We start from the raw sequence: 8054 nt of genomic DNA on the forward strand, positions 1-8054 counted from the left end.
TATGCTACTGGACGATGTATTAGTCTGTATGATACTGGAATGTCCTGTATTTTAGTGGCATTTGCATTACGATTTTCTGATATACTGTATTTCGCAGTATTATGGCTCATTTTTATGGTATGTCTTGAATTATACCGTATTTAGCAGTATTACACTAAGTTGCGATATGTTTGATAGTAGTACGATGTATCGTGATGCATTAGGGCAATGTATTATTCTGTATTTTAGTGGTATTATGCTTTATGATTTTGTAATGTACTGTATTTCGCAGTATTATGCCTTGTTTTACTGGTACATTTCGAATTATACTGTATTTCACAGTATTGCTCTAAGTTGCGCTGTATCTCGTTGCATTATTCTATCGGACAATGTATTAGACATGTCACCACGCCTCTGTTTCATTGGACGTTTCGTTTCTCGTTCTCAATCTCTACGATTAAAAATACGACGAAATTTGTGAATTGTTCAGAAAACATATAAGAGAAATTTAACCACTTTGATGTCCTACATAATAAATAATGAAAAGTGATAATGAGAATTAATTGTGTCATTGATGATCCGTTTACACTGTACATTTTACAATGTTCAATTTGAGTAAACAACCTTCGATACACCTAATAAGATTCTGTAAAAATTACCATCAATCCGTATAACTAACGTAGATAATCCTCTTCTGAACATTGGACTGTGTCATCAAATTCAATAAGAGTGTTTATTAATTAATGCAAGACCGTTAAACAATTCCAACTACATCACAGGGGATTTCTACGATACAAAGTGAAACTGTAGCGAGAATAACAAAAAAAAAAAAAAAGAGCGGCGTGTGCGAACGTTGTAAAAATGCTTTACACGTGTTGCTTCGTATCGTACGAATGACCCACGGGTCATACCAGGCGACTACCGTTCGTTTAATCTGAGGTCAAGAGACACCGCTTAGCGATTACGTAATCGTCGATCGAAGATCGTCGTTTCTCGAGATAAACGTTGCTCCAACCAATCACGACGTTACAGGTGGAGCATTAAGGTGGTACCTATTGCAGTAACCTATTGCTGATGGGAATCAATTGATAAATTTTATGACGTACATTGAGAACATTTGAGGAACTGCATGGAAACGAACGTAAGTTGCAGTTCACGTGAAAAGAGAGAGGGTTTACCGTTTCACCTTTTTCGAAATTGTTTAAAAAATACAAACCATCAAAGTCGATTCAGTCACTAATTTGTACTATAAAATCTGTCTTCACAAAAGAATTTTTATCTCCAAAATTGTTACCCCAATGAACCTCAATTATTTTTACCTCAAAACAAACATAAGTTCATGTGAAAAGAGAGAGAGTTCAAGTCACCGCTTCACCTTTTTCTAAATTGTTTAAAAAATACAAACCATCAAACTCGATACAGTCACCAATTTCTACAAATTTAAATTTACAAAATCTGCCTTCACAAACGAATTTTTATCTTCACAATTATATCAAACGAAGGTCAATTATTTGTACCTGAATTCTAAAATCTAGCCTAACAAAACTATATGTTATATCCACGCGTCGATCGATCGCAAATATAAAAATTCCTCGCGAGCTCCAAAGGCTCGTATCTTTCAAACAAATTCGAAAACATCAAAACTACGAGTGAAACCCTCCCTATTAACCCCCTCTTCGCTTAAATCTGTACTTGCTCCTACAATCTAGTCTCGTCGCGGTTCGGAATATAATTAATTCCCGTCAACGGTTTCCGTCAGCTCGGACTAGTCACGGCCCGGAGCTCGCGTGGCACAGTTCTCGAAGATTATCGGGTTTAACAGGGCAAGTAACGAACAATCGGTCGCCGCTTTTACCTGCGGCACGATGCACGTGCGTCCAGCACGTGGTCACGGACGCGAAAGCCCGTTTCACGTGCGCCGGGCACGCACGCGAGCCGAGGAGACCGTCGTGCCGCGGCGCGCGGGAAATTAGCGCTGCCGTGCGTCGCGTAATCGTGATTAATCAACGCCTGACGGGATCGCGAATTATTACCCGGACCATTAACCCCTCGTGATCCCGGCGAAATTAAAATTGTGTCACGCGGATTTCCGTTTCAGTCCCGTGTCCGCGCTACCTGACGAATATGAAACGCTCCCGGGCGTCCTCGAATCGCCAGATTTATGGCGCGGGAATTTATATCGAATAGAGAGGGGCGGCGAGATAATATTTCTGATGGAAACACGAAAAAGAGACAGCGGAAGCGTACGTTAGAATATTTACACCGAGGATGTTTGCACAAATTAATATTTTCATATACTAAAAATATGGTTTGTTGATCGAATCTCTGAATGTCATAATGTGTATTTTACTTTTTTATATATATGTATATTTTCGTATATTTACACTTGTCACAAATGCCTAGAAAAATTGAACCTAAATAGGAATTTATTTTATTCTGCAGATATTATAACAAGAACTTTACTTTCAAACTTTTTTATATTCTTGCATATTGTTTGCATTTCGTAGGTTCTTGTACATTCGAATTTCCTATAGATACATAAAGGTAATAATAATATTAATACTGAAAGAACAAAGCAAAGAACCGTGTACTATATTTAAAACTTTTTAAAATCACTTCTATTATTAACAATAGTTTTACCTCAATTTTTAGGGATTCCTCTTCTCTCTAATCGCAACAAAAATATTATACACGTTATTGAACAACCTTTTGGAATTTTCTGTAACGTTATTCTCTAATTTTGTTTTCTCCGTAAAATAAACAACCAGATAGGACTGTTTGACGATGATTCGAGTCATCGAGTGACACCCTTAACAGTGTTTGCATCTCCTATCCCGGCGACGTTAAAATATTGCTTTTTAAGACGTTTCATTCTTGTCTTCTGGAAAATCCTACCTTCCGTATCTTCCTTAAACAATCGACTCAGCCGGAACAAACAGGATCTTTACTTTCGGAATAGGTTGTTACTGCTGCTTCCATGCAAACAAGAAGAACGGCGTCTCACAATAAGACCGGGGGGACAACTGAAACCGCTTTGGAGAAATATTGAACATCTTGCAATACCGGACGAATGCGTTCTGGACAGACCACGAGCGCACAAGAGACCGATCCAACCTTTCATTTAGTATATATTCGCAGAAAAATACAGTTATAGACATTCTACATAGAATGGCCAGGACTCGATAAATAATAATTCCTAATAATTAAAAGCAAACGTTAAAACTCTAACGAAGATCTGTAAATCAAAAGTGATTGTTATTAATATAGAATGGCCAAGGCTCGATAAATAATAATTCCTAATAATTAAAAGCAAACGTTAAAACTGAAACGAAAATATGTACATCAAAAGTGATTAAAATTCCTGATAATTAAACGCAAATGTTAAAATTGAAACGAAAATCTCCAGATCAAAAATAATTGTTATTAATATTTAAATCGAAGACTGAACATTCCTGTATGCATCACAAACTTCTAATTATGTCAAGTTTTAATTGTTCCAATCGATAGATATTAAAATACAGAATTTCTCACGATTACCATCTCCAATGATTACTTATTCTTAACCGCGATTGTTATTAACGTACAACCGAAAATTAAATGTTACCGCATGCGTTATAAACGTTTAATTATTTCAGAGGTATCGCGCAATAACATCCGAGCGCAGCAACATCCAATATTTGCTTTACGGAACATTAACAATTTGGAGAATTAACAAATATTGATCCCACGAAAATGGAGATTAAAACTTTTTTTCAATTTCGTCGACGATTGTATTAATTTGGCCGCGTTCGTGCCCGGCCAATTTCTCCCCGAGCGTCTATAGAACGTCGACCTAGATAGCTTGCGTCGATTTTGCAGCATGATCGCCACCGCACAGGTGTATATACGTAGGAGTGCCGCAAATTTTTAGAGCACGATGCGCTCAACGTTCATTTTATTGCCTCTCGAATTCGTCGCTCGCCAATTCCTCTTACCGTACAAACAAGAATTGCTTCCGGTTGCTGCTCGTTAAATCGTGGCTGCTACCCTTCCCCCCCGGAACCCCTAGCCGTCCAACTTTCAATGATCGCAGCGTATCCTCAGAAATTCACAAATCTATTTAAATAAAATTCCAACGCGAGCCCCTCTTCAAATAAAAACTCGCCGGATCCCGAATAACTCGCTCGAAGCGCCTGGTGTAGCCAGCCAATCCTGGCTCGAGCCTATGTTCTCGCGACATAGCGCGCGTTATTCGGCCGCTGCGATTGGTCGGCGGTTTTTCGTTAATAATTCAAAAACGAAGCGCCGTACGACATTTTTGCAGAGGAAATTGTGGTTCGGAATTGTCTTAGCTACCGCCCATTTCCGGTTTTTATAGTTTTTCTGGGACACCCTGTATAGTTAGGAGGAACGATCTATCCACTCGGATATCAATATCCGTATAGTGGGAAAGAACCAAGGTTGTAATAAATCTCGCAAAGTTAGTTTGAATGAATAGCGTTTATGTAACGTGGCTTTCCTTATCATATATACAGGTTGGACCATCTTGAATTCCCCAGTAGTATTTCTCGGAAAGCGTAGGAGTTAGCGAAAAGTGTTTCGAACAAAAGTTGCTCAATTTCAACATTTCTCGCTAACTCCTATAGTTTCCGAGAAATTCTACTGGGGGATTTAAAATGGTCCACCCTGTACATATCGTTACATTAATATGAAAATATATTCGATGTACACTATGTGTATTTTTTTTTTTATTTTTTTTTTATGTTTTCCTAGATTCTAGGCACCTAGCGACCAATAATCTGAATTTCTAACGATTTTCGAGATCCGATCCAGGTTTGACAAAAAAAAACCGCATTCGACCAGGATTTTTAAATTACATTCACGGGGGTCGATTTTAAATTCGCCGCAACGTTAAATTCATTTAACGGGCGAATCCTCGTCGACATCGTCGTAATAACATTCACCGCGAAATACCGCGCGTTCCCATAGTTGCCGGTCAATGAATGTAATTTAGAAATCGCGTTACTAGCCAGGATATTAATCCGAATAATTAAATCAACGTCACTCCCCCTCGCTCCTCCCTTGTTCCCTTCATCGAATTCAATTTATGTTATCGACTCGTTTCGCCGGAGTCGCTTGTTGACCGGGAATTTTTTGGAAACTCCATTTGCGCGAGACTGACACATCGAAAAATAGGAAAATCCGTAACCAGCTGAAATTAAATGTTAAATTGTTGGGAAATTTGCTGATCACTTTTCTAGGCTGGGTCTTTGTTTAATATGCAGGATGTGAGGAAAGATTGGGCAGACGTAGTGGATTGTTCGCGTTTCGATTATTTTTCTTGGCTGAACAACACAGTGGAAAAGTGGAAATTGAAACATTTCAGTTACTGTTTGAAATAGTTCATATATATATATTCGTTCATATATAAGCCTAAGTAACATTTTTCTTTTAAATTGAAATAAAATCAAAGTGACGTATGTTTAATTTCCTCGATCATTAAAGGATGCAAACATAGAAATAATTAAATGAAAATCATAGCTTCGAATTTCTCTTTGTAACTCAGTACTATAATTTTCCAGTTAGGCTACTCTGGTTCTCATGGTGTCATGTATAATTTTTGTGTACGTATAATTAATATAATAAATAAGTCTGTATATATACAAATAAACATAAAAAAAATATGTAAATATCCATGGAATATTCTAAGTAGTACATGGAATTTTTCAATTTCCAATTTTACATTGCTAAACATTTATATATATTTATGTATTTTAAGCTTTTAAAAGATTAAGTTATTGTAATAATTTACACGTGAAACATTCATATCGGCCCCTGTGGCGTCGCCAGATATATTCCCCAAGCATCGGTAGTTTTTTACTCGAAAGATGGTGTCGTCCGCTAAGTCTCGCTAAAGAACGGAAACACCTGGCAGTCTACCAAGGATTATTCCGCGACGTGTGGCCGTGTCGGGTTATCCAGAGTCTCGCGTACCCTCCCGTGTATCGCTAAAGGGGTTGCGATTCCCTTCGCGCCAGGAAGACCAACACCCGGCAGTTAATAGCGCAATAACACAGCAACGGCTAAGCCTTACGGTCTAAAAAGAAACTAAGGCGACCGGCTGTCTTGGCCAGCAGTCAAATGGCAACCGCTGACTTTATTCCCGTCGATTCTATCCGCCTAAGCTGCCTTCCTCGTGTCGCAACGCTCGGGAATGTGCCGAAATACGCTCTGTCGCACTTAGACATTTTTTTTAATGACAGGAAAGTAAGGGAGGGTCTCGCGATTATTTTTATTTGAAAGAGCGGTCTGGGTTAGATCTACCCCCTTCGTTAATCGAGGGGGTGTGCGTAAATGCATTCTTCACGTAATAAAAAAAAAAAAAAAGAATGGGTTAGGTCCGAGTTAGATCTGGGTTAGGTGGCTTTGGTGTCTTTTATGAAGGTTCAGATTTGAAAAAGAGTACTTTTTCGCCCGATTTAAAGAGTCATCGAGTTGTTAAGATAGCGAGAGATCGATCATTTTCAGTTTCTGGAATTATAACAGTGCTTATTTGCACGAGAAGCGAAAAAGAAGAAATATTTGAAAATGTTATATCTTGTAAGAAAAACATCCACGAAATCACGCTTTTCCTTAATCGACGATTATTTCGTGATCACGGTACAGTTTGTCAGGATGTTATCGTATTTTTCGGTTTGCCGTGATAGCCGAGACAATCCCGGCGAGTTCATACGCACCAAATGACCGGCAAACAGTACAAGATTGCGGACGCTATTTGCACGGAACAGAGCCGAGATGTTCGTTGATCTCTGTACGTAAACACGCCCGTAATCGAAACGACCGATCGATTTTATGAGTAGTTGACCGTCTGGAAACGTCTAAACTTCCGCGATGCCTTTATCTGCGACTGATAAAATCCATGTCTGCTCCAATATGAAAAACCTTCGACTCGAAAGCTAACCAATCTTCGTTACAAAATTTTTCTGCAAAATAAATTCTGCGATGAAGATTCACCTCCCCCGATAAACCGTGGCGGTGACTGGCTTAAAGTAATCGAGCACAAAATGAGTGAAATAAATAAAAAATATGGTGAGACAAGGTGTTCGTTCACGTGCGAACTGCGTTGTTTGAAATACGTGATAAACTCGTTGCGATCGGGTTTTCTGCAGACGCTCCGACTGTTCGGTCACGGTTCGATGTATTTTCGGAACCGATCACTGGAAGCGGATATTCGGGGATGCTCTTCCAACGATCGCAGCTCTTCTTTGAGATTCGAGCGAACTTGTTGATAATCGTGGCGCCCGGATTGCGGACCGATGACGACGACAAGCCCACGCGAAAGAGCCGCGCGGAACGATTCGTTCTCACAAATACAAGCTGATTCATAAATCACGTCCCGGATTTGAAAACGCGACGGGATCTCAAGTTCGTGATAAATCGATAGACGATTTATTTATTTAAAATTGTAAAGAAACTGGATCGGAACTGAAACTAATTTATTGATCGAAATTTCGTAGAAAATACGACCGAGTTCGTGTTTGCGTCGGGAAAAGAGCGCAAGGGTTCGGAAAACCATCGACTCTGTTCGCTCGGTTTTATGTCCTCGCGATAATCGTTTACGTTCTCTTTTTTTCTCAGCGACAAAACGTTCCATTCGAGTTACCCAATAAAATGAGATTTTTGAAACGAACTTCCCTTTGTCCGCCCCCTTTAAAACCCCGAGTCTTTTCATTCCAGTCCGAGAATGCAGGAAAAAATGATTCTGCTCGCTGATAAATATTATTACACCACATAATGTCGCTCGTTTCATAAGAACACGATCGTAAACCAATTTCTTTATTCTCCTAACAAATTTTACTACATAAAATTGTGTCGCAGAATTAGTGTGAGAACCGGAAATGGAACGTAGCTGGGACGATTCTGAACAACGATTTCCTTCGCGAAAATTTCGAATGAGGCCTGGTTTTTGAATTATGAAGGAAAAACCGCCGACCAATCGCAGGCTCACGCGGCTGAGCGCGCGCTACTCGGGTGCTGCGATTGGTCAGCAGTTTTTCTTCGATAATTCAAAAGCGAAGCTCCATCCAACATTTTTG

This window comes from Hylaeus anthracinus, unplaced genomic scaffold (genome assembly GCF_026225885.1).
Source record: "Hylaeus anthracinus isolate JK02 unplaced genomic scaffold, UHH_iyHylAnth1.0_haploid 4, whole genome shotgun sequence".
Taxonomy (NCBI): Eukaryota; Metazoa; Arthropoda; class Insecta; order Hymenoptera; family Colletidae; genus Hylaeus; species Hylaeus anthracinus.